At 42.0% G+C, this 27,570-nt stretch overlaps 1 protein-coding gene across 4 annotated transcripts in view; it reads right to left on the bottom strand.

Moving 5' to 3' along the window:
- GGT5 (gamma-glutamyltransferase 5) overlaps positions 1-27,570 on the bottom strand; it is a 340,283-nt gene that overhangs the window by 148,740 nt on the left and 163,973 nt on the right. Inside the window, exon 1 of one of the 4 annotated variants that reach the window (XM_073674233.1) lies at positions 22,037-22,261. The exons of the other annotated variants lie outside the window; for them this stretch is intronic. The gene's annotated coding sequence lies outside the window, so the exon portion shown is untranslated. Of the gene's footprint in view, positions 1-22,036; positions 22,262-27,570 lie in introns of those variants that run through there. 4 annotated transcript variants of the gene reach the window in all.

Here is a 27,570-nt window from a genome sequence, read left to right on the forward strand (position 1 = left end):
GCAAATGTACACAGGAACACAGACCTTAATTGCTGGAGACATGTTCTGTAGTCTAATGAAACTAAAATTGAACTTTTTGGGCATAATGACCACAATTACATTTGGAGGAAAAAGAGAGAAGCTTGGAAGCCTAAGAACACCATCCTAACTGTGAAACACAGGGGTGGCAGCATCATGTTGTGGGGCTGTTTTGCTGCAGGAGGGACAGGTGCACTTCACAAAATAGATGGCATCATGAGAAAAGAAGATTATGTGGCAATACTGAAGAAACATCTCAAGACATCAGCCAGGAAATTAAAGCTTGGGCGGAAATGGGTCTTCCAAATGGACAGTGACCCGAAGCATACTGCCAAAATGGTAACAAAGTGGCTTAAGAATAACAAAGTCAATGTTTTGGAGTGGCCATCACAAAGCCCTGATCTCAATCCTATTGAAAATTTATGGGCAAAGCTGAAAAGGCAGGTGCGAGCTGTTATGATCTGCAACAAGAACTAAGGAAAGAAGGGGAAAGTTTTCCCTACAGTAAGACTAAGCTAAATCCCTACGATGTAGCGGGCTGCCTGTTCCTAGCGAACAGACCCACCTTAGTCCTAGGCTAGTCTGAACGAATACCTATAGAATAAAGGGAAGGGGTCCCTAAAAGAACTAAGGGCTGGAACAAAAAGGGACACCTCCTGAACAGAGAAAGTTGTTGCAGTAAACAAAATAAAAACTAACAAAAAGGTACTAGAGGTCCTAAAGGACCAAGCGAACTGAGAGATAGGCACCTGGCTAGCAAAACAGTCAAACAACACTGAAGTCCAGCAAAGACAAAAAGGCGGAGCTGGAATATAAAGGCAGATGGTCACGTGACCGCAAAACACAAGATGGGAAAAAACAAACAGGAGGATTCTAACAGTACCCCCTCTTTTAAGAGGATCCTCCGTATCCTCCAGGCCCAGGCCTATCCGGAAACCTCTTGTGGAAAGCTCTAACAAGCCTAGGAGCAGAGACATCATCCGCCCTCACCCAGGAGTTATCTTTGGGACTGAAACCCTTCCAGGAGATGAGATACTGTACTATCCCTCTATGCCATCTAGAATTCAAGATACGTGAAATTTCATATTCACCGTCTTCCACCACAGGAGGAACTGAGACAGCGGCATCCCTATCAGATACATCTGCCTTTTTCAACAAGGAAACATGAAACACAGGATTAATCTTCCAGGAAGTAGGAACATCCAACCCCGCAGATGGGTTAACAACCTAAAGCACTTTAAATGGACCCACAAACTTAGGAACCAGTTTTTTAGAGGGAATCCTCAACCGCAGGTTCCTTGAGGACAACCAAACCATGTCACCCACAGTAAACAAAACCTCCTTTCGTTTCCTGTCAAAATACTTCTTGGACTTCTTGTTAGCCTCTTGAAAGTTGCAACGTACATTAGTCCAAACTCTTTAAAAAAATTCTCCTCCTCCGGCACCGCCGACCCCAATTTGGAGAACGAACCAAAAGACGGATGTCTCCCAGTACAACAAAAAAAAAGGAGAACACCTAGCTGAGGAGGATGTATGATTGTTAAGAGCAAATTCTGCAAGAGGTAGAAACTCAGACCACACCTCTTGATTGTCCACCACAAAACATCGCAAAAACTGTTCTACATCCTGGTTCTTTCTTTCAGTCTGTCCATTAGACTCAAGATGATACCCAGACGAAAATGACAAATGGACTCCCAACCTGTCACAAAAAGCACGCCAAAAGCGAGCCACAAACTGAGGTCCTCTATCAGAAACAATATCTGTGGGAACGCCATGAAGCTTGACAATCTCCTTAACAAACGCCTTAGCAAGTGTCTTGGCGCAGGGCAACTTAATGAATGGAACCAAATGACACATCTTACTAAAACGGTAAACGACCACCCAGATGACAGTAAAACCCTCGGACACGAGTAGATCAGTAATAAAATCCATTGTGAGATGCGTCCATGGTGCACTAGGAACCTCCAGAGGGCAAAGCAACTCCGCAGCAGGAGTATGTGAAGCCTTTGACCTAGCACACACCGTACATTGACGCACCCACGTGATGACTTCTTTCTGCCATCCAGGCCACCAAGAACTGCGACTGATAAGTCTCATAGTCTCAGAAATTTCTTGATGACATGCCAACGGAGACTCATGACACTCCACAAACAAGTCTCTCCTAAAGGTTCTAGGCACGAACAACCTCCCATGGGGAGTGTTAGATGGAGCATCATCTTGAGCTTTTAGAATCCCATTCTCTAAAACGGAGTCCAATGCCGCCACCACAACTCCTTTCTGTAAAATGTTCTCCTCCTCGGCTCCGACCTCAGGAGAGAAGCTGCGAGATAAAGCATCGGCTTTAACATTCTTATTACCAGGGATATAGGTAACAGAAAAATGAAACCAAGAAAAAAAAAGTGCCCACCTAGCTTGACGGGCATTCAAATGATTGGCAGCATCCAGGTAGATCAAATTCTTATGATCTGTGAAAACCTGAATAGGAAATCTAGCGTCCTCCAAAAAATGACGCCAATGTTCAAACGCGAGTTTAATAGCCAACAACTCCCGATTTCCAACATCATAATTCAATTCGGTTTCCGAAAATTTTTTCGAAAAGAAGGCACAAGGATGTACTCCATCCCTGTTCTCCTGAGACAAAACTGCTCCGACCCCCACCGATGAAGCATCGACCTCGACCAAAAAAGGCTTGGTCTCATCAGGCTGCATAAGGATAGGGGCTGAACTGAACCTCTCTTTGAGATACTTAAACGCTTCAATGGCCTCCGTAGTCCATTGGACTGTATTCGCACCTTTCCTGGTGAGATCGGTTAGAGGTTTAACAATTACAGAAGAATTCTTAATGAACTTCCTGTAATAATTGGCAAAACCCAAAAATCTCTGTATAGATTTCAAACCAATAGGCCTAGGCCATTCCTGAACCTTCACCGGGTCCATCTCAAAGCCCTCGCTGGAGACAATGTAGCCCAAAAAACTAATTTTCTGCACAGCGAACTCACATTTCTCCAGCTTAGCAAAGAGTGAATTATCACTCAATAACTGCAAAACTTCACGTACACTCTGCCAATGGGACTCCAGATCTGGTGAAAAAAATCAAAATGTCATCAAAATACACAACCACATTCTTACCAATCAAAGGTCTCAAGAGGTCATTAATAAGGTTCTGAAAAAATGCAGGTGCATTGGTAAGACCGAAAGGCATCACCAGATTCTCAAAATGACCTACCGGAGTGTTAAAAGCAGTTTTCCACTCATCACCCTCCTTCACTCGTAGCAAATTGTATGCCCCCTGTAATGCAGCGGCTTGCGGCATTACTGTAATGGTCCAGGGTGTGTTTTGGCCGACCATGTACCTCCCCCAGGTGACTGGTCACATGACTGTGACATCGCACAGGTCCTGTGCATACAGACGGTCTGATCACATGACTGTGACATCAGCACAGGTCCTGTGTGTGCACTAGAGGATACATAAACCCTGGTAGATTTGAGACAGGTGTGAAAGGTGTGAGGCCTGTTCCCGTGTGGGACACCGTTAGCCTGGAGAGGCCTAGTGAGGCCTAGTGAAGCCTGAAAGGCAGAGGCTTTATCCTTATGTGTCAGCGAACCCAAGTAGCCTTGGAGGGCAAGAGGCTTGGAAGTCAAGAGTCCTGGAAGGCAGAGGCTGGATGTAAGGTGTGTAAACATACCAGTAGCCTTTGAAGGTACGAGGGCTGGAGACCCCCATCTGGGAAGCCGTAAAGCCACCGCTGTGGCAGAACAAACCTGAAGCAGCTAAAACCCGGCAAAGGTAAAAACACTGATTGGTGTGGACATTTATATTGATACCTTGCTGAAGGCTGTATCTGGAGCCAAGTGGACATATCTGTCACTGGAAAGGCTCTTGGACATTATATGTGTAATATGCCGGTGAGCCACTGAGTTGGACTCGGTTATAAGCAGTTATCAAGTGTAATAAACTGCTGGTTTGTGAAATACTGGAAAACGTGGCTGGTGTGCTTTAATTGACCCGGTGCAGCGAGTGTTCCCCAGCATCATGACTAGCGCTGCCTTACATGTGGTTGACGAATGCGGGCCACTGCAGCCCGGTTGCTAGGGGCAACTACAGCCCGGTTGCTAGTGGCAACTGCAGCCTGGTTGCTAGGGGTAACGGCACAGGACGACGAGTGTGGATACAAGCATCTTGCTGTGGCTCGGCGAGGTCACGAAGATTAAAGCATCTTGCTGTAACTCGGCGGGGTTACGAAAATTGTCTACGCACTCAAACCTGGTTTGCTGTGGCTCGGCGGGGTCACGAAAATTAAAGCATCTGGCTGTAACTCGCCGGGGTTACGAAAATTGTCCTCACACTCAAACCTGGCTTGCTGTAACTCGGCGAGTTTACGAAAATTGTCCTCGCACTCAAATCTGGTTTGCTGTGGCTCGGCGGGGCCACAAAAATTTTTCCGGGGAAAGCGGTGAAGTGTCTAGTGTGAATAGTGTACCGCGATGGCTGTGAATGGAGCAGCAAATGAAACTGAAGCTATGGAGCAATTAAAGGACCGGTTAAAACCGCAGCAGGTATTTGAGAAATGTCTACAGGACATGGTGCAGGAACGGCAGGAGTTGTGGGCACCATATAGAATGGCGGCAGTGGACCATTCTGTGAACTCTCCGGGGGCGCCAGTATTGTCCCAGAGTGCCCGGGGAGGTGGTAAGAGATGTTGTGAACTGGGTCCTAAGACTATTGTTGATTTTTTTTTGTAAAAATTCCCCTACCGGTGTGGTTGTTCAAAAGAGGGCGGAGTCTAAAAAAGGGGCAGATTTTCACAAGAGTGTGGAGTATAGAAAACCAAAATTTGTTACTGGTTGTGGGTTGGTACCGCCTAAAAATGACAATTTGACAGTTGATAACGGGGTAGCTCCAGTAGAAGGGGTTGACGTCTAAGTGGGAGGTGACCTGTTAGTCCACAAAACCATGGGGAGTGACACAGACCCCGTAGCTGATGGTGACACTATGAAAGTAGAAGGAGAGTTCAGTAAGGAGGAGCTAGACGTGGAGAGAAAGTCCCCCTCTCGGCGTCAACGGTGCGAGGACCACAAAAAGGTTGCTCCTGTAGTCTTTGCTGCAAGTGAAAATAAAGAAAATGTAGTACTGTGTGCCTTTGGTTCAAGTGTGGATTCTCCTTTAGAGGCAGAAGAGGAGGTGACGTTGCCAGTAGCAACCTTCGGTACAGTACTGAGACAGAAGGATCAGGATCTGACAGCCCTGAAAGAGGAGGTGGCCAGTCATGACCAAGAGCTGGAGCCTATCAGGCAGCAGTGTCAGAGTGACGTGCAGCAACTACGGGAAAACCTGGAGAACGTGTCCTCAGACCAGCGGAGCCTGGAGTGTGAACGGCAGAAAATATACCAGGTTGTGAGGAACTTACAGCAAGACCTGGAGGGAAGCAACGAGGAAATTAACCAATGGAAGGAAATGTTCCAGGAAATTAAGGAGGACCGCCGCAAAACTAAGGAGGAGGTTTTGCAGTTGAAGCTTGAGAAGGAGGCACTGCAGGACACCCGTGATGAAAATGATGATCTCCGCAGAAAGACCATAGGTCTGGAAGCTCAGGTGAAGGAGCTGCAGATGTTCTGTGATAATCTCCAGAGGGCAGAGACGTGCCTTAAGGAAAGAATCAGCAAGATGGAAGCTGAGCGGAAAAAGATGGAGGAGTCTATCGGAGAAGCCACAGACCAGGGCCAGGAGTTGGCCACAGGAGATGGGAGGTATGAAGCAAATACCTCCTCGACTAATGCGAGCTCGGATGATTCGGTGGATGTAAGAGCCGAGATCAAGGAGCTCAAGGAGAAGCTACAAGCCCATTTGAAGCAAGAGAAGCTTGAGAGACTGGCGGCTGAGAGCCGAGTGGGCGCATTCGAGACAGAGAGGTCTGAGAGAACTCTACTATTAAAGGAGCAGTTGAAGCAGGAAGAGCTTCAGAGATGGGCTGCTGAGAGGCGAGTAGCTGAGCTAGAGGAAGAAGTTTTCGAGCTCAAAGGTCGCCTGGCAAAGTATCACTCAGTGAACGAGGCCTCCTTGGAGAAGGAAAAGGGAAAAAAAGTTGCATTTACTCCTTTATACCATGAGAAGGTGGACCTGAGGAGAGCTAAGAGAGTGTTAACAGAAGATAAGTATGAGATGGAAGTGGTCAAGACGAAAATTCTTTAATTTGTAGCTGTGAGTCAGCTCAGGGGAAGCATACAGGGTGAAGAAGCTGAAAGTCAGTTGCCCCTGAAACCTGAGCTAGATGGTCGTTGGGAGACCACTGGTGAGACAGCAACCTCTCGGTACTAGTGCCTCATAGATGTACCCGAGGATTTGAGAGAAGAATGCACCAGTGAGTCCATGCATGAAGAGTTTAAGAAGGCCGTAGGAGCCTGTAAGGTGTACTCGACCTCAGAAGTTAAACAACTGGTGGTCCTGTCCACAACCGAAGTCACAGTGAAGAGTGACATGCACTGGTGATGTATTCGCACAAAGCGGTTTGTCCTGTTGAAGACGGAACAAGCCATTAGACAACTGGAGCTTAGGAGAAAAGCTCAAAGTCTGCGTGAAGAGGTCATCCGAGTGCCTCCGGCTCTGGTAAGAAAGTTCATTGGGAGAAATGGCCGAACCATGCAAATGATGGTAAAGAAGTCTGGTGTGATGAAAGTAAGCAGTCCACGTGATCGTCAGGACTGGATACCAGATGAAGACGGCATGGTGTCATTCTCTGCTGTAGGAACGGAAGAAAGTCTAAGTTTGAACAGAGGGGGGGTATGTAATGCAGCGGCTTGTGGCATTACTGTAATGGTCCAGGGTGTGTTTTGGCTGACCATGTACCTCCCCCAGGTGACTGGTCACATGACTGTGACATCGCACAGGTCCTGTGCATACAGAAGGTCTGATCACATGACTGTGACATCGCACAGGTCCTCTGCATACAGAAGGTCTGATCACGTGACTGTGACATCAGCACAAGTCCTGTGTGTGCACTAGAGGATATATAAACCCTGGTAGATTTGAGACAGGTGTGAAAGGTGTGAGGCCTGTTCCCGTGTGGGACACCGTTAGCCTGGAGAGGCCTAGTGAGGCCTAGTGAAGGCTGAAAGGCAGAGGCTGGATCCTTATGTTTAAGCGAACCCAGTAGCCTTGGAGGGCAAGAGGCTTGGAAGTCAAGAGTCCTGGAAGGCAGAGGCTGGATGTAAGGTGTGTATGATCCGGTGGTGTCCGTCCGTCTGCATAAAAGTGTTGTCAGCCACAGTTTTGTGTACTTCTGAAAAGAAGGACACAGCTGACCAGAGACCAGACGGAGTCCAGACTAACTATGCTGCCTCATTATAGTGAATAGATCCCTTAGGGGTTTCATCTAAGTCATGTCACTCCGAGACTTAGATGGAAACCTCAATATAAGTGCTCAGCATAGTGCACAGGATAAATGTGATCCCAAATGTAATGTTATGTAAAATGTTTCCAATAAAAGCTTCAACTCCATTCACAAAAAAAAGCAAGTCCCCACTCAGGTCAGTCATCTGTTAAAGGAAATATAGGGGCTTCCACATTACTGATAGCAAAAAGGCTCGGGAAAAACAAAATGGCACCTTGCCCTCCAAGACAAATCCAGCAAATTCTGTGCTCCCAAATCCAAATGTCCCCCTCCCTTCTGAGCTCCATAGTGTGCCTAAACCGCAGTTAGCGTCCACATGTTTGGCATTCCTGTAGCGATGAGAGCCCGCGTAATTTACTGGTGCATGTCTACAGATCATTGAGGTGGGCACAACGTACTGGTCACTTCAACGTTTTGGTCATTACAACGGGAGTTTTCAATCTTCACTTAGCAACAGCCACTGCTGCTTGTTTCTGGAAAACGCTCATGGAGTCAAAATTGTCACTACACCTGTAGATAAATTCACAAAGGGGTATAATTTCCAAATGGGGTCACTTGAGGGGGGATTCTGCTCTTCTAGCACATAGGTCTGTATATGGAGTCCGCAAACTGTTGAATCTGCTCTTTAAGAGGCAAAATGCGCTCCGTCCCTCCCGAGTCTCGCCATACGGCTAAGCAGTACTGTACAGCCGCATATGGGGTGTTTCTACCTTCAGCAGAAATTGTGGGACAAATTTTAGTGCCATTTATACCCATTTCCCAGTGTGAAAATGTAAAATCTGGGGCTAAAATGAAATTTTGGTTGCAAAAATGTAATTATTTTTTCTTTACTGTCCAATGGTATAAAATGCTGTGACACACCTGTGGTGTCAATATGATTCCCTAGATGAATTCATTGAGAGGTGTAGTATGTAAAATGGGGTCACTTATGGGGGGGGTTCGGCTGATCTGGCATCTCAGGGGCTCTACCAATGTGACGTGGCACCCTCAAATGAATCCAGTAAAATCTGAACTCCAGTATGGCGCTTCTTCCCTTCTGAGCTTTGCACTATGCCTCAAAAGTAGTTTTCGACCACATATGGGATATCTGCGTACTCAGGAAAACAATTACACAACAAATTTTGGGATCCATTTTCACCTTTTACTCTTGTGAAATTGCAATATTTGGGGCTAAAATTTATTCTTACAGGAAAAATTAGATTTTTTTTATTTTCACGGCTCAACGTGATAAACTTCTGTGAAGCACCTGGGATTTCAAGGTGCTCACCACACATCTAGATAAGTTGCCTGAGGGGTATAGTTTACAAAATGTCACTTGTGGGGGGTTTCCACTGTTTAGACTCATCAGAGGCTCTCCAAACATGACATTGCGTTCGCTAGTTATTCCAGCAAATTTTGCATTCAAAAAGTCAAATGGCGCTGCTTCACTTACAAGCCCTGCCATGCGCCCAAACAGTAGTTTTCCTCCACATATTGAGTATCAGCATACTCAAGAAAAAAATTGCACAACAAATTGTGTGGTGCAATTTCTCCTGCTACCCTTATGAAAATGCAAAATATGGGGCTAAAAAAAAACATTTTTGTGGAGAAATGTGATTTCTTTATTTTCACGGCTCAACGTTATAAACTTCTGGAAAGCACCTTGGGTTCAAGGTGCTCACCGCATATCTAAATAAGTTCTTTGAGGGGGTCTAGTTTTCAGAATGTTGTCACTTGTGGGGGGTTTCTACTGTTTAGGCACATCAGTAGCTTTCCAAACACGACATGTCATCCACTAATTATGCCAGCAAACTTTACATTCAAAAAGTCAAATGGCGCTCCTTCCCTTCCGAGACCTACCATGCGCCCAAATAGTTTTCCTCCACATATTTGGTATCTGGGTACTCAGGAGAGATTGCAAAACAAATTGTATGGTGCAATTTCTCCTGTTACCCTTGTGAAAATGCAAAATATGGGGTTAAAAAACATTTGTGTGGGAAAAATTTGATTTTTTTTATTTTCATGGCTCAACATTATAAACTTCTGGGAAGCACCTGGTGGTTCAAGGTGCTTACTACACATCTATGCAAGTTCCCTGAGGGGTCTAGTTTCCAGAGTAGTGTCACTTGTGGGGGGTTTCCACTGTTTAGGCACATCAACAGCTCTCCAAACTCGACATGGTGTCTGATAATTATGCCGGCAAAGTTTGCATTCAAAAAGTCAAATGGCGCTCATTCTCTTCCTGCCGTGCGCCCAAACAGTGGTTTCCACCAACATATTGAGTATCCGTGTGCTCAGGAGAAATTGGACAACAAATCTTGGGGTCCATTTTCTCCTGTTACCATTGTGAAAGTAAAAAAAATGGGTCTAAAGTAAAATTGTTGTGAAAAAAAGTTAAATGTTTATTTTATCCTTCTACATTACATTAATTTCTGTGAAGCACCTTAAGGGTTAATAAGCTTATTGAATGTGGCGGTGAATACCTTGAGGGTTGCAGTTTTTAGAATGGTGTCACTTTTGGGTGTTTTCTGTCATATAGACCCCTCAAAGTCACTTCAAATGTAATGTGGTCCCTAAAAAAATGGTTTTGTAAATTTTGTTGTAAAAATGAGAAATCGCTGGTCAACTTTTAACCCTTATAATTTCCTTATTAACTATTTTGTGTGACATGACTCTCTGATTTAAGGGCATAAAAATTAAATGTTTGAAAATTGCAAAATTTTCACAATTTTCGCCAAATTTCCGATTTTTTTCACAAATAAACTTGTCATATCAAATAATTTTTACCACTATCATAACGTACAATATGTCACGAAAAAACAATCTCAGAATCACAGGGATCCGTTGAAGCGTTCCAGAGTTATTACCTCATTAAGTGACAGTGGTCAGAATTATAAAAATTGGCCTGGTCAGGAAGGTGAAAACAGGCTTCGGGGTGAAAGGTTTAAGCGCTCTATACATATCACACATGAATATGACTCGTACATCCATAATTCAGGGACATAATGCATTCCTGTACGTTGCCAGCTACCAATACTTTTACGATTTTACCCACGGATGCCAATATGGTCCCCAATCATAGATATAGCCATGAAATGTGTCAAACTCAGATTATTATGAATATAACATTAAAATATTGTTTTCCCTTATGTCAAGTGGATCTTCTACCGCTAAGGAGGCATAGTGGCTGGGGCTTGTCAGGCCCTTTTCTCACCTTTGGTTTGGCACCTTGGTGCTAGCAAGGACACATGTGGGAAACATTTAGTCATCTAGAATTGACAGCTAGTTGCTAATTACTCTATACAGCCACAATGTTTGAGCTACTTGGGGATAGCTAGTTTCAATTAGCTGCACATATAGTGGGGCGCTGTCGGTGTTCATGTGACCTAAGGCTTTGATTGATATATCATCAATCCAATCATAACATCTCCATTAACATGATACATTTTTTGTAGCGTTCTGATGTATCAACCATGAGAAATATAGTGTAGAAGCTATAAGCAAAAAAGTAGTCCACGTGCATTGCCCCACCCCCAGTGCACTTCCAGCCGGATTTGTATATGGCTCTAATGCTCGATTTCTCATCACTGAATGTGCGGATCTATACCCAAGAGGTATAATTTTCATTAGGGGACACGCACCACAACTTCCAAATGTAAAAATGTGCTGTCAGGTTCATTTTAAAAGCACAATTAACACCTCCATGACCAAACTATTTTTCAGGGGGGGGGGGGGGGTTTGTTTCTTCCTCCCCTTCTTTCAAATACAATCACTTTTTTTATTTTTCTATACACATAGCCAAATGAGGGCTTGTTTTCTTTTACTACGAGTACTTTTGAAAGACACCATTAATTTTATCATGTGATGCACTAGAAAGTGGGAAAAATTCCAAGTTTGTCGCAATTGCAAAAAAAAGTGCAATTTCACAATTTTTTTTTTTTTTTTTATTTAATGTGTTCCCTATACCGTAAAACTGAACAGGCATTAGGATTCTCCAGGTCAGTATGATTACGCAGATACCAAATATGTATAGTTTTTTTTTTATTTAAGTGATAAATAAAAATTTGGAAATAAAAAAAAAAATTGCTATTGTCGCCATTTTCCGAGATCTGCAACATTTAAAATTTTTGGGATATGAGACTGTGTAAGAGCTTAATTTTTGCACCCTGAGCTGACGTTTTTACTGATACCATTTTGGGATAGATATGATGTTTTGATCGCCAGTTATTGCATTTTATTGCAATGTTGCAGCAGCCAAAAAAATGTAATTCTGGAGTTTCGTCTTTTTTTCTCGTTACGCCATTTACCGATCAAATTAATTTATTTTATATTTTGATAGATTGGACTTTTCTAAAAGTGACAATACCAAACATGTTTTTTTGTTTTTTTTAAAGGGGGGTGATTTGAACTTTATTTTTTTTATTTTTTGTCACTTTTTACTGTACTTGTTAATCCCCTTAGGGGAGTAGAAACGATCGCTTGTACTATTGTACTATATAGAGCATTGCAGTACTGACATGAATAGTTAAAATCACGATCTATTATGAACGCCAGCTAAATACTGGTTTTCACAGGAGTATTGAAATGACAAGCATCAGGGTCTTCAGCAGGCCCCCGGCTGTCAAGGCAACCCATCGCTGCCGCACAATCATGTCACGGGCGCACCTATGAGCACATGGAATGACACGCCCCCCTGGCACTTGTTAAATCCTGCTGTAAGAGTGACAGCAGCATTCAACACTACCCATGGGTGTTAGAAGTAGATGATGGCTTAATAAGTCAGCCATCATCTGCCAGGAAATATGCGGGCTCTGTTTGCGAGCCTGCATTAAAGGCGGAAACACAACATATGACATAACTGTATGTCGTATGTTGTGAAGGGATTAAATAATTCACAGTGAATGATAAATGATTATTGAAATTTCAATCAAGGTAGCAGCAATTTGTGGGATTTTAAGTAAAAGGATTTGAACTTGGGATGGCAACTGTAGCGTTAATGTAAATTACAAGAAAACGACAAACACGTAGGATGAGCTTGTCTTCTTGTTAGTAAGCTTATTCACAATCTTTTAAAGGTCTATTTCCTTTCTTTGTTTTAACACAAAAAAGCAATCTCACTTGAGAACAGGGAAAACTTTTTGCGACTGTTTTCCACTTATGTCTAACAAAAACTTAAGGTTGAATTAGGAAACCGCCACAAGTGCACAACAGGATCGTATCTCTCCTCAAACAATCAGCAATGCAAAAAGAATGCACATGCATGCCATTTTTTGCTTTGCTGAATTTCTATTAACTTTACTTCATAAACAGTAAGGTACAACATAAATACTGGAATTTCACATAAAGTGCTCATTGTATAATAAAGAACTGGTAACTCACATAGAGATGGGGTTCAAGGAGTCAATAGAGAGTGAACACATGCAACTTGTTGTGGGGTTATGCCCTCTTTCTCAAGCATGCTTAGTGCTACACATTACTAGCAAGTGAAGGCATCAGATAAACACAGCTGAACACCTAATGAAAAATACAGGGTGGTCCAAAAGTAGGCGGACAGAAAATAATAACATTTATTTTGATTTATATATAAAATTATATTTACTAACACAAGCATAACATTGACAATTAAATTTTATTCTGAACAATAATACAAAAGCCCTTAAATTTTATCAGCGCAGGTGCTCAAACTGTTTCCATTACAATTTGCACAGCTTTGAAGTCTGCCTCTTACGCTTCCACAAACTTTTTTGCACAAGTCTCTTTGGGTATTAATTTCTTGAAATGCATCTCTTATGTAATTTTTCAAATCACTGACACTTTTTGGTTTTCGTCTATAAACTTTGTCCTTGAGTACTCCCCTAAAGATGAAATCAATTGGGGTCAAGTCTGGTGAACGTGCCGGCCAATCAAGTGGGCCTCTTCGGCCAATCCATTTATTAGGAAATGTTTCATCAAGATACTCGCGGACTACTCTTGAATAATGTGGAGGGTCCTCATCTTGTTGGAACTAAAGGTCATTTGAATTAGGCTGTTGCTATAACTGAGGAACAACTTGATTCATTAGAATTTCGAGATACTTATCTCCTGTGACTGTTCCATCAAAAAATATTGTTCCTAAAACACCAAAACTTGAAATACCACCCCAAACATTGACACCAGGCTCATTTAGTTGTTGCTCTAATGTTAAATGCATGTTCTCATTATACCAGTAAATACAATTATGTCTGTTAATATGGCCGGATAATTTGAAAGAAGCTTCATCACTCCACATGATGTTATCTAAAATTACTGGATTGTCTTCAATTTCGTTAAGCATAATCTCACTAAATTGCAGCCGCCTGTTTAGATCATCCTCCAATAAACCATGAATTAGACGTGGACGATGAGCTTTCCACCCAATAGATTTCAGGATTCGCATGATAGAAGCTTGTGAAATTCCCAATCCCAAAGAGGCTACATACATATTTACACCATGTTTGATAAATCTCCCCCTTCATAACCTTATTACACTTTCTGTCCACCTACTTTTGGACCACCCTGTATATTCACAGGCTAAGGGCTTATACCCATCACGATTAAAAAAAATCGATCCGATGTTGTTGCTGAAAAGTTGGACAAGTGTCATGCTAGTGTCATGCGAGTACAATGCGATTTTTCTCACCTAACATCTAAATGACATGCGAATGTAATCCGCATACAATGCGATTTTAACATTAGCTTTTGCATAGAGTAATTCTCTATGTCAGTTAAAGATATTTTTCAATTTTTCAAAGTAAATATTCTTATAAACATATATAGATAGATAGAAATATGTGAGTGAGATATATAATCATTGCTTTGCTTGTGTAACTTACTGTACATATATTTAATAAATTAATTAATTAATTAAAGGAAAAAAGGGTGAGGGGTTCCCCAAAATTTTAATAACCAGCTGAAGAAAAGCCGACAGCTGGGGGCTGATGATAAACATGGAGCTTCCTAGGCTATTAATATCAGCTCACAGCTGTACACTTAGCCTAGAATAAGATATTTTATTTGAAATAATGACACAGACTCCTTTATTGAAATAAACACTCCCTCTTTTACCCATTTATTATGGAAAAATTAAAATTAATAAACCACCATATTCCTTACCTGTCCGACGAGAAGATAATCCACTGTCCCACGACGAGTCTATCTCTGCTACATCTAAATGCCTTGCTGAATGGTTGCATGATGTGACCACTCAGCCTGGCATCCAGCAGATACACTGAGATACGCAAGCTAGCGCAGCATCAGTGACTCATGGTGACAAGAATAAGATAAGCGGAGTCCTTAGCCGATGAACTCCGTTCACCTCACTGATGTCAGCGCGAGCGGTGTGGGAAAGTTCTCAATTTTGGAAACTAAACCCCTCAAGGAACTTATTTAGAGGTGTGGTGAGCACTTTGAACCCACAGGTGCTTCACAGAATTTTATAACATTGAGACATGAAAATGAAAAAAAAATTTCCAGCAAAAATATTGCTTTAGCAACCAAATTTTTGATTTTCACAAGGGTAACAGGAGAAAATAGACGTACACCGATACCCCACATGTGGTGGAAAACTACTGTTTAGGTGCACGGCAGGGGTCGGAAAGGAAGGAGCACCAATTGAATTTTGGAGCGCGATGTTGGCTGGAATAGATTGTGGATGCCATGTCACATTTGAAGAGCCCTTGACATTCCAAAACAGCAGAAAGTCCCCACAAGTGACCCCATTTTGGAAACTACACCTCTCAAGGAATTCATCTAAGGGTGTAGTGAACATTTTTAACCGTCAAGCAATTCACAGAATTGTATAACATTGAGCTGAATGAATGGAAAATTACCATTTTTTTCCAAGAAAAAAGTTGCTTTGGCCCCAAGCTTTTAATTTTCAAAAGGGATAATAGGAGAAAATGAATGGTACAATTTGTTACGCAATTTCTCCTGGGTATGCCAATACCCCATATGTGGTTGAAAATTACTCTTGAGACACAATGCAAAGCTCAAGGGAAGAATATTGGAGTTTAGATTTTGCTGAAATGGTTTGAGGGTGCTATGTCACATTGGCAGAGAGCCTGAGGTGCTAGAATAGCAGAACTCTTCCATAAGTTACCCCATTTTACAAACTACACCCCCAATGAATTCATCTAGAGGTGCAGTAAGTATGTTTACACCACATGTGCCTCACAGAATTTTGTACTACTGGGCGGTGAGGAAAAAATAATTTCATTTTTCCCACTAAAATGTTGTTTTAGCCCCAAGTTTTTAATTTTTATAAGGTCTGATAGGAAAAAATGGACCTAACAGTTTGTTATACAATTTCTCCTGAGTGTGCCAATACCCTACATGTAATTGGGAAATACTTTTCAGGCACAGTGGAAAGCTCAGCAGGGAAGGAGTTCCATATTATATAGTAGTGCACATTTTGCTGTTTGTGGGTGTAATGACCCACTGGAAAAGCCCCTGAGGTGCCAGAACTGCAGAACCACCCCATAATCGACCCCATTTTACAAACTACACCTCTCAATGAATTCATCTAATGATGCAGTGATCATAATGATACCACGGGTGTGTCACAGAATTTTATACCATTGGGCAGTACAGGAAAAATATTTACATGTTTACCACAAAAAAAAATGTGTTTTAGCCCCAGATATTATATTTTCAGACAGGGAAATCTGTAAAAATGGCATCAAAATTTGTCACACAATTTTAGCGTGGCAATACCCCACATGTGGCTGTACAGTACTACTTAGCCACAAGGTGAGACTCTGGAGGGACAGAGCTCTGTTTGATTCTTGGAGACTGGAGAACAAATTTTTGTGAAATAGTTTGTGGACTTCATATACAGAGCCCTTAAGCATCAAAATAGCAGAATCCCCCCTCAAGTGACCCCATTTTTGAAATTACACCCCTCTGGGAATTTATCTACAGCTGTAGTGATGATTTTGACTCCATGGGCATTTTCCAGAAACTAGTAGCAGTGGATGTTTCTGAGTGAAAATTGAAAATCTGCCATTGCAGTGCCCGTACATTGTAGTGCCCAGTACATCATGCCCAGCTCGTGGTTCTGGAGACACGCACCAATAAATTAAACGGGCTTTCATCGCTACAGAAATGCCAAATACAGTATGTGGATCTAAATGTGGTTTAGGCACACTGGGGCCCAGAAGGAAAGGGGGGTCATTTGGATTTGGGAGTGCAGAATTCGCTGGATAGCGCTTTTCCAGAGCCTTTGTGCTACTAGTAATGTGGAAACCCCTATATTTCCATTGACACATTGCGGACCTGAGTGGGGTCTTGCTTTTATTTTATTGAGTTGAAGCTTTTATTGGGAACATTTTACATAACATTTTGGATCACATTTATCCTGTGCTCTACTCCGAGCACTTACATCAGGGCTTCCATCTAAATCTCCTAATGACATGATTCAGATGAAACCCTTGAGGGATCCATTCACTATAATGAGGTAGCAGAGTTACTCTGGAATCTTTTCAGTGGTGTCCTTTTCAGTGGTGTCCTTCTTTTCAGTTGTGCACAAAACTGTGGCCAACCGCACTTTTATGCACGCTTAAAAAGACGGACACGGCTGTATCACAGGCCAGACAGCATCCACAGTGTTTCAATCTGCCTTATTATAGGGAATATTCTGTCAGGGGGTTCCGTCTGAATCACGTATTTTAGAGATTTACACGGAAACCCCAATGTAAGCGCTCAGTGCAGAGCACAGGATAAATGTGAGCCGAGCCTTACTGTGATCTTTGGGAGACAGAATCAACAAATCAACAGTAATTCTAGAATTTGTACTATTTATTTTTTATGTCTTTCACTGTGCAGAATAAACGATTAGATAGATTTACTCTTCGGGTCAGTGCTATTACAACGATACCAGAATTATTTTTCTATATTTGTGCCAACAGAGTCATTTCTGTGGGACAAGTTGACGTTTATATTGGTACCATTTTCAGGCACATAACATTTTTAGATCGTTTTCTACTCCGATTTTTGAGAGGCAGAATAAGCAAAAACCAGCAATTCAGGAATTGTTTTTTTGTTTTTTAATGCCATTCTCCATGTGGTAAAAGTGATAAGATAGCTCTAGTCTTCGGGTCAGTACTATTACAGCGATACCACATTCATAATTTTTTGTTTTTTGTTTTGCTAGTTTTACACAATAAAAACAGTTTTTTAGGAAAAATAATTGTTTTTGCATTTTATAGGTTGGGTCGTTTCGGACGCCGCAATGCTAAATATGTGTACTTTTTTGTTTATTTTTGTTTTTACATAAATATATATAATTATTGGTACAATTTGTTTTTCATTTTTTTGTTCTTTATTTTGTGAATGTTTTTTAAATGTTTTTATTATTTTTATTTTTTTTCTCTTTTTTACTTAGTCCTTCTATGGGACTTTAACTTGTATTACACTGATCACTGATCTAATTCATTGCAATGCACCAGCTCCTGGCATGGTCTAACAGGCCACCGTAGCTGGGAAACCTAGAGGCCGTCATTTGACCTCGGGCTGCCATGGCAACAATCGGCAGCCCCGCAATGACTTCATGGGGGTGCCGATCGAAAGGGAGAGGGAGCCCACTCCCTCTCCTAGCCTTCTAAATGCTGCACTCGCTATTGATTGCAGCATTTAGAGGGTTAAACTGCCGGGGCCGGGACTGCCCCTCTCTGTGACAGCTGGGGCTCAACTATCACTTAAGCTGAGCTCCCGATGGCGATCATGCGGGCTCAGCTCCTATGCCCACACGATCGCCAGGATGTAACGGTGTGTCCATTTGCGGGAAGGGGTTAATAATCTGTTTTTAATACCACTATATTAAAATCTTTTACATTGGCCACTAAGCCTAATTAGACTTATTCTTCTTAATCTGTACAGAATATTTTCCAGTAATGTCATTATCATCACATACAGAATTACAATGAAAGGTAAGATCCATCATTCTCAATAGCTGATGGGTACAGCTCACCTGCTCCCTCTTCCTTCACAATGACCTTTCGCCTAAATCAGATCATGCCTAGAAAAAACATGTACAAAAGTCAATAGCGTAAGAGCTAGTCTATTGCTGCTTATCTCCCTGTGACTGCTGAAAAGAATAAGAAGCATTAAAATGCATTTAAAATAATAACTGATTTAAACAGGTCATTTTCTGATAAACACATTCATTTTAAAAACATATAACTGCAGGGGAATACATAAGAAAATGCTCTCTAAAGAAAAAGTAAAGAAAAAAACGTTATCATTATGTCTAACATGTTGTTACTCACCTGTCCCGGCTCTAGGGCCGGACTTTACTCCCTTCTCCTATGGCAGCCTTCTAAGCTGAGCACATGCCCAACCACCGCTTCACTCACACCCTGTGGGGCTGCTAGAAAATGCCAAGATCAGCACTGCGCATGTACATTACCATTCCATTCTAACAAAGGTAAAAGATTCCCGTTTTGCCAATTGAAGCAGGTCCAAGTGGTCAGACCCCCACGTTTAATAAGTTATCATCTATCCAGTGAATAAGTGATAACTTGCTTTCACTGGACAATCTATTTAAATGTTGGTGGTGGGCTACACTAACCATGCTTGAGAAAGGGGGTGTAACCCCAATGGAGTTGCATGTGTTCACGCTCAATCTACTTCTTGGAAATTTGTCTCTATGTGGATTACTACATGATACTTTATGGACTTTGTTGAAAAGGTGATCACTTTGCGTGAAATACTGTTTTACGTTGTACCTTACTGCTTTATAAAGTAAAAGGGAAAGCAAAGAAAAAATATGTGTGCATGCATATTTTGCTTGCATTGCTGAGTTTTCCACCTCCCTCTGCTGTTCTGTTTGTGGCAACATCTGAACAAGCTCTTATTAACTACGGTGGACATCCATCACTAGTGTCAGAGGCTACATGGATTTATGAGTCAGTGAGAATTGTGCCAAATTTCGAGACAATTCTTTGTTACATTTGGAACAATTCTTTAGCCATGTTTCGAAATGTATTTCCTTATGCCACCTAATGGCTTTTGTACATTCACATTACTGGTTTGCAACAAAAAATGCAAGTCATTTTATGATTTGTCTTAGCCACACACTTTTTCCTAGATGCAGCATTATTCTGTCAACTTTTGTCTTGAAAATTTACCAATTTCTCAATAACTGCACATTACCAACAAGCAGGGATGAATTATGCCATGGCATAGGCTTTCAGTTATTTTAGTCCAGCTTCAGACCTTCAAACGTTCACCCCAATACAACTGCCAGCTTGATGATAGAAGGGTACATAGACCTATTTGTTATTATCTGTTGTACTTACTTACAGTATGCTTCATCTTCCATAGCACTTCACAGACATCATCATCAATGCAATGTCCCCATTGGGGCTCACAATCTAGATTTCCTATCAATATGTCTTTGGAGTGTGGGAGGAAACAAGAGAACACGGAGGAAACCCACACAAACACGGGGAGAACATACAAACTTCTTGCAGATGTTGTCCTTGGTGGGAATTGAACGTAGTAGGACCCCAGCGCTGCAAGGCTGCAGTGCTAACCACTGAGCGATCATGCTGCTCATATTCTTTATTGCCTTAAAGTAAGTAACTATTGTGGCTGCTCCCTTTTGGCCCGTGGGAGCATTTGAGCACAAGCAATCAATGTTACTATTAGGGTAGTTTCACAGATGGGACAATTTTTTTTTATCACTTGTCATCTGTGTGCAGTCTATGTACAATCGGCTTTCTTACAGCAGAAGCTATTAATCATTTACAGCTCCCTATGTTACAGTGTCACAATGTATAAAAGACGGATGCTCTACCGTTTGATTTTTTTTATGCACCCATAGATTTGAATGGGCGAGTGTGATCCGATTTACAGAAGAAACTAGTGCATGCTGTGAATTTTTTTCATGCAGATTCGGTCAATGAAAAAATTTGCACTTATCTGCACTGCTCCATTGAATAACATTGGTCTGAGTGTGGTACATTTTTTCCACGGACAGCGCTCAGGCCAAAAATACGATCATGTGAACAAACCCTTAGACTGTGTTGCTCATGGAAGTGTAATAAAGGAAGAGGCAACATGACATCACAACTATGCTACTAGTGCACTACTGGTCTGCTGGTATAAATATATATGTACATATATTCCTACAACGCCGAGTGCAAAGAGCCTTTAATGATTGGAGCAATAAAGTGAAAGTAACAGTGCCTTAACAAAAGAAAATGGTGGGCTATTTAGTGACCTCTTTGATGAGTTGCTGATGCACTCTTGATAACATTTTGGTAGCCAGCAACTCTGGGGATGGTTCTCCACTGCTTCAAAAAGTTCTACATTTGTGGATGAATAATGGCTCTCACAACAGTTCATTGTTGTCCCAGAGCCTTAGCAATGGCATTGTAACACTTACTAGACTGGTAGATTTCAATGACTTTGGGTCGATACATAAAAGTTTATACGTTAGATTTCTAGCAAAAAACACTTTGGAAAGACGTTTGTGATGCTAGTGACGCTACTCACAGACTTGCAGTGAGGCATGATAGTCAAGAGGTCCAGGGTCAGTACCAAGAGGGCTCGTAATAGACAAAGGGAAAAGACAAAGGCGTAGTCAGGTCACAGTCCGAGGTCAGAGTATCAGGAAGGTAGCGGATCAAGACAAAGGGGTAAGTCAAATGGATGTTCAAAGGTAAATCCAAGGTTGGAAATGGAGATCAAAATACAACTCAGAGCACAGAGTAAACTCACACACCACTTGAGCACAGCTACAATTGTCAGTGGTCTGACCATAGTCAGAGTGCTAAATGGACAATGGTGGATGACACCTGGATGAGATCCTACAGACCCAGCCAGAGAGGATGGCTGAGCTGTCATTCACAATACTCACACCTCTGCCTCAGATTGGGCGATTGAGCTGTCACTCACAATTCTGACTGCTCAGCAAGCCCTCGATCCCATAGGGTGGCAGAGCTGTCATTGACAGCGTTCATAGGACACTGTGAGTGCTGAAATCGTGACATCATTATTTTTTTTGCACAAGAAGTTTTACAAAAAGTTTGAAACTTTTGGCATTTTATCGCAAGTCTTAGCCAGCTCTGCCAAATTGGATAGAGTAGGGGCAGGACGGGGTGCCCATTTAATTAATTACCAGATGTGGCATACCTTACATCAGAAAAGACTTCTGGCAAAGAGCATGGAGGCAAACGCCACTTGTAAGATGCGCCCGATTCATTAACTGGTATGTGCCTCTTAATGAATCAGGATCCTCTTACCCCTCCACGCCCCTTATTAAGACTGGCTTGTTCAAAGCCAGTCTTAAGAATCGGCCCATAATTTCTGTATTTAAATCCGGTGTGATTGGCAAAAGTACACACCGTGGCCAATGGCTTATTTAACGGCTAAAAGGGAAGGAGTGAATTACTTTTTCACAAAAGGCCAGGTAGGGCTGAATAATATTTTTCATTCAATAAATGAAATCATCATTTAAAAGCAGCATTTTGTCTTACATCTATGTTGAATATTAAAAATAGCTTCATAACCTGAAACTTTCAAGTCTTACATATATAAATAGCAAGATAATATGGTGATAATAGACGAGTGCCTGGGCGAGTCACAGCATGATGTAAGCCCGCGGCACTCCGACTACTTCCTTAACCCACCGTTCCTTTTCGGCTCTCTGGAGATGGTGCTCTGAGGTGTGGGCTTCAGCAGTGTTCATGAACTGCAGCTTCTTGGAGATGTAGAGAGAGGTCATTCATGTCCTGGCTCCTCTTCATCTAGGAGTTAGGCTGAGTGGTGTTTTGTTTGTCTTGGCGTATTGAAGAGCAATGCGTGGTGTGCAGCTTCCAAGAGCTCTGGCTTTCTGCATGTCTTCCCTTGATACTTTATCTGTCTGTGGGTTTGCCCTGCCTAAGTCTCTCAATAACTGTCAGTAGCAGTAAGCAAGTTAATTGGTGTAATGTTAGGAAGGCACTTTCTCTGCGCAGACCCTTTCACTTAACCTCTCTAATGCTTTTTCAACTAAATGAAAAATCATTAGTAATTGTTGGACTGCAATGATCACTTGCATTACATAAGCCTCACTACTGTTCTAAGTGCTGACAGCTCTATTGACACCTCTAGAAGCTATTGTGATTATGCATCATTCTTCCCCTCCAGTTATATATACTGCTCAAAAAAATAAAGGGAACACTTAAACAACAGAATATAACTCAAGTCAAACTTCTGTGAAATCAAACTGTCCACTTAGGAAGCAACACTGACTGACAATCAATTTCACATGCTGTTGTGCAAATGGAATACACAATAGATGGAAATTATTGGCAATTATCAAGACAGCCTCAATAAAGGAGTGGTTCTGCAGGTGGGGACCACAGACCACATCTCAGTACCAATGCTTTCTGGCTGATGTTTTGGTCACTTTTGAATGTTGGTTGTGCTTTCACACTCGTGGTAGCATGAGACCGACTCTACAACCCACAGAAGTTGCTCTGGTAGTGCAGCTCATCCAGGATGGCACATCAATGGAGTTGTGGAAAGAAGGTTTGCTGTGTCTGTCAGCGTAGTGTCCAGAGGCTGGAGGCGCTACCAGGAGACAGACCAGTACACCAGGAGATGTGGAGGGGGCCGTAGGAGGGCAACAATCCAGCAGCAGGACCGCTACCTCCGCCTTTGTACAAGGAGGAACAGGAGGAGCACTGCCAGAGCCCTGCAAAATGACCTCCAGCAGGCCACAAATGTGCATGTGTCTGCACAAATGGTTAGAAACTGACTCCATGAGGGTGGTATGAGGGTCCGACGTCCACAGATGGGGGTAGTGCTCACAGCACAACACCATGCAGGACGCTTGGCATTTGCCACAGAACACCAGGATTGTCAAAGTTGCCACTGGCGCCCTGTGCTCTTCACAGATGAAAGCAGGTTCACACTGAGCACATGTGACAGACGTGACAGAGTCTGGAGACGCCGTGGAGAGCGATCTGCTGCCTGCAACTTCCTTCAGCATGACCGGTTTGGCAGTGGGTCAGTAATGGTGTGGGGTGGCACTTCTTTGGAGGGCCGCACAGCCCTCCATGTGTTCGTCAGAGGTAGCCTGACTGCCATTAGGTACCGAGATGAGATCCTCAGACCCCTTGTGAGACCATATGCTGGTGCGGTTGGCCCTGGGTTCCTTCTAATGCAGGACAATGCCAGACCTCATGTGGCTGGAGTGTGTCCGCATTTCCTGCAAGATGAAGGTATTGAAGCTATGGACTGGCCCACCCGTTCCCCAGACGTGAATCCGATTGAGCACGTCTGGGACATCATTAGAGATGAGCGTTGTTCTACTCGAACTGTTCGCCAATCTCAAATTCGAGCTGTTTTGGGTGGTGTTCGAGCCGTTCGGCGAACACGAACAATTTGAGAAAATTTCGGCTGTTCGAGGTTATGTTCGATAACTGTTCGTGCACCAAAATCATAACTGGATTTTTTCTCAGTAATGATGAAAATTAATGTTAATACGCAGTTTGAGTGTACAGCGGGGTGGGGGGAGGGGCAGGGGATGGATCTCTGCAGGAACAATGAAGATCTCCATTTTTTTTTCTCTTTCCCGCATTTGCAGTGGGGAGGTGCAATCTGTCAGCCTATCAGCAGCGCACACACGGAGCGAAGTGCTTTTTTTCACACAAGCAAGGGCATGTGTCATTGGCAGTGTATGTCACATGTCCTTGCCCTATAAGACCAAGCCATTTTCCCCGTCGCCACCATTTTCTCACTGCTGCAGCTGCGTGTTAGACGGCACCGCTGTTGCTGTGTGCGCTATACCTTGTTAATTTCAAGCCAATTTTCGCACAAATCTACAGATAGCTTGGGAGTAGGGAATAGTTGTGATTGCAGTCCTTTTAAGGACTAGGTTACAGCATTTCCTACGACTTTTATCAGGCAGGTCTGTGCTCTTAAATAGATAGATTGTGGGAGTAAAGACTAATTGTAATTGGAGTCCTTTTCAGGACTAGGTTACATCAGTTCCTATCAGTTTTTGCCAGGCAGGTCTGTGCCAGTGCTGTGCAAGTTTTTTTCACAGCATTTGGCTGAATCTAGCAAAGCTAATCCTTTTTGGCCTATTGCAGAGTGTGTTAGTCAGTGGAGTAGCCTATCTGTGTTGCAAGATATACCACCTGTGTATAGAATATCAATTTTTTTACTGCACCTAGTGAAGTAAAATCTTTTGGGCATAGCATCATTCTATTAGTCCATCTATACTGACCTCCATCAGGTTGCAAATTGAATATAATTTTTTTCTGCATCTAGCTCTGAAAAAATATTGGGCTTCTAGCTGTGTGTGGGACTTGTTCTATTAATCCATCTATACAGACCTCCATCAGGTTGCAAACTGAATATATTTTTTTCTGCATCTACCTCTGAAAAAATATTGGGCTTCTAGCTGTGTGTGGGACTTGTTCTATTAATCCATCTATACAGACCTCCCTCAGGTTGCAAACTGAATATATTTTTTTCTGCATCTACCTCTGAAAAAATATTGGGCTTCTAGCTGTGTGTGGGACTTGTTGTATTAGTCCATCTATACTGACCTCCATCAGGTTGCAAACTGAATATATTTTTTTCTGCATCTACCTCTGAAAAAATATTGGGCTTCTAGCTGTGCGTGGGACTTGTTGTATTAGTCCATCTATACTGACCTCCATCAGGTTGCAAACTGAATATATTTTTTTCTGCATCTACCTCTGAAAAAATATTGGGCTTCTAGCTGTGTGTGGGACTTGTTCTATTAATCCATCTATACAGACCTCCATCAGGTTGCAAACTGAATATATTTTTTTCTGCATCTAGCTCTGAAAAAATATTGGGCTTCTAGCTGTGTGTGGGACTTGTTCTATTAATCCATCTATACAGACCTCCATCAGGTTGCAAACTGAATATATTTTTTTCTGCATCTACCTCTGAAAAAATATTGGGCTTCTAGCTGTGTGTGGGACTTGTTCTATTAATCCATCTATACAGACCTCCATCAGGTTGCAAACTGAATATATTTTTTTCTGCATCTAGCTCTGAAAAAATATTGGGCTTCTAGCTGTGTGTGGGACTTGTTCTATTAATCCATCTATACAGACCTCCATCAGGTTGCAAACTGAATATATTTTTTTTCTGCATCTACCTCTGAAAAAATATTGGGCTTCTAGCTGTGTGTGGGACTTGTTGTATTAGTCCATCTATACTGACCTCCATCAGGTTGCAAACTGAATATATTTTTTTCTGCATCTACCTCTGAAAAAATATTGGGCTTCTAGCTGTGTGTGGGACTTGTTCTATTAATCCATCTATACAGACCTCCATCAGGTTGCAAACTGAATATATTTTTTTCTGCATCTACCTCTGAAAAAATATTGGGCTTCTAGCTGTGTGTGGGACTTGTTCTATTAATCCATCTATACAGACCTCCATCAGGTTGCAAACTGAATATATTTTTTTCTGCATCTACCTCTGAAAAAATATTGGGCTTCTAGCTGTGTGTGGGACTTGTTCTATTAATCCATCTATACAGACCTCCATCAGGTTGCAAACTGAATATAATTTTTTCTGCATCTACCTCTGAAAAAATATTGGGCTTCTAGCTGTGTGTGGGACTTGTTGTATTAGTCCATCTATACTGACCACCATCAGGTTGCAAACTGAATATATTTTTTTCTGCATCTACCTCTGAAAAAATATTGGGCTTCTAGCTGTGTGTGGGACTTGTTCTATTAATCCATCTATACAGACCTCCATCAGGTTGCAAACTGAATATATTTTTTTCTGCATCTAGCTCTGAAAAAATATTGGGCTTCTAGCTGTGTGTGGGACTTGTTCTATTAATCCATCTATACAGACCTCCATCAGGTTGCAAACTGAATATATTTTTTTCTGCATCTAGCTCTGAAAAAATATTGGGCTTCTAGCTGTGTGTGGGACTTGTTCTATTAATCCATCTATACAGACCTCCATCAGGTTGCAAACTGAATATATTTTTTTTCTGCATCTACCTCTGAAAAAATATTGGGCTTCTAGCTGTGTGTGGGACTTGTTGTATTAGTCCATCTATACTGACCTCCATCAGGTTGCAAACTGAATATATTTTTTTCTGCATCTACCTCTGAAAAAATATTGGGCTTCTAGCTGTGTGTGGGACTTGTTCTTTTAATCCATCTATACAGACCTCCATGAGGTTGCAAACTGAATATATTTTTTTCTGCATCTACCTCTGAAAAAATATTGGGCTTCTAGCTGTGTGTGGGACTTGTTCTATTAATCCATCTATACAGACCTCCATCAGGTTGCAAACTGAATATATTTTTTTCTGCATCTACCTCTGAAAAAATATTGGGCTTCTAGCTGTGTGTGGGACTTGTTCTATTAATCCATCTATACAGACCTCCATCAGGTTGCAAACTGAATATATTTTTTTCTGCATCTAGCTCTGAAAAAATATTGGGCTTCTAGCTGTGTGTGGGACTTGTTCTATTAATCCATCTATACAGACCTCCATCAGGTTGCAAACTGAATATATTTTTTTTCTGCATCTACCTCTGAAAAAATATTGGGCTTCTAGCTGTGTGTGGGACTTGTTGTATTAGTCCATCTATACTGACATCCATCAGGTTGCAAACTGAATATATTTTTTTCTGCATCTACCTCTGAAAAAATATTGGGCTTCTAGCTGTGTGTGGGACTTGTTCTATTAATCCATCTATACAGACCTCCATCAGGTTGCAAACTGAATATATTTTTTTCTGCATCTACCTCTGAAAAAATATTGGGCTTCTAGCTGTGTGTGGGACTTGTTCTATTAATCCATCTATACAGACCTCCATCAGGTTGCAAACTGAATATATTTTTTTCTGCATCTACCTCTGAAAAAATATTGGGCTTCTAGCTGTGTGTGGGACTTGTTCTATTAATCCATCTATACAGACCTCCATCAGGTTGCAAACTGAATATAATTTTTTCTGCATCTACCTCTGAAAAAATATTGGGCTTCTAGCTGTGTGTGGGACTTGTTGTATTAGTCCATCTATACTGACCTCCATCAGGTTGCAAACTGAATATATTTTTTTCTGCATCTACCTCTGAAAAAATATTGGGCTTCTAGCTGTGTGTGGGACTTGTTCTATTAATCCATCTATACAGACCTCCATCAGGTTGCAAACTGAATATA

This window comes from Phyllobates terribilis, unplaced genomic scaffold (assembly GCF_046119375.1).
Source record: "Phyllobates terribilis strain yellow unplaced genomic scaffold, ASM4611937v1 Scaffold_1__5_contigs__length_1240528914, whole genome shotgun sequence".
Lineage (NCBI taxonomy): Eukaryota > Metazoa > Chordata > Amphibia > Anura > Dendrobatidae > Phyllobates > Phyllobates terribilis.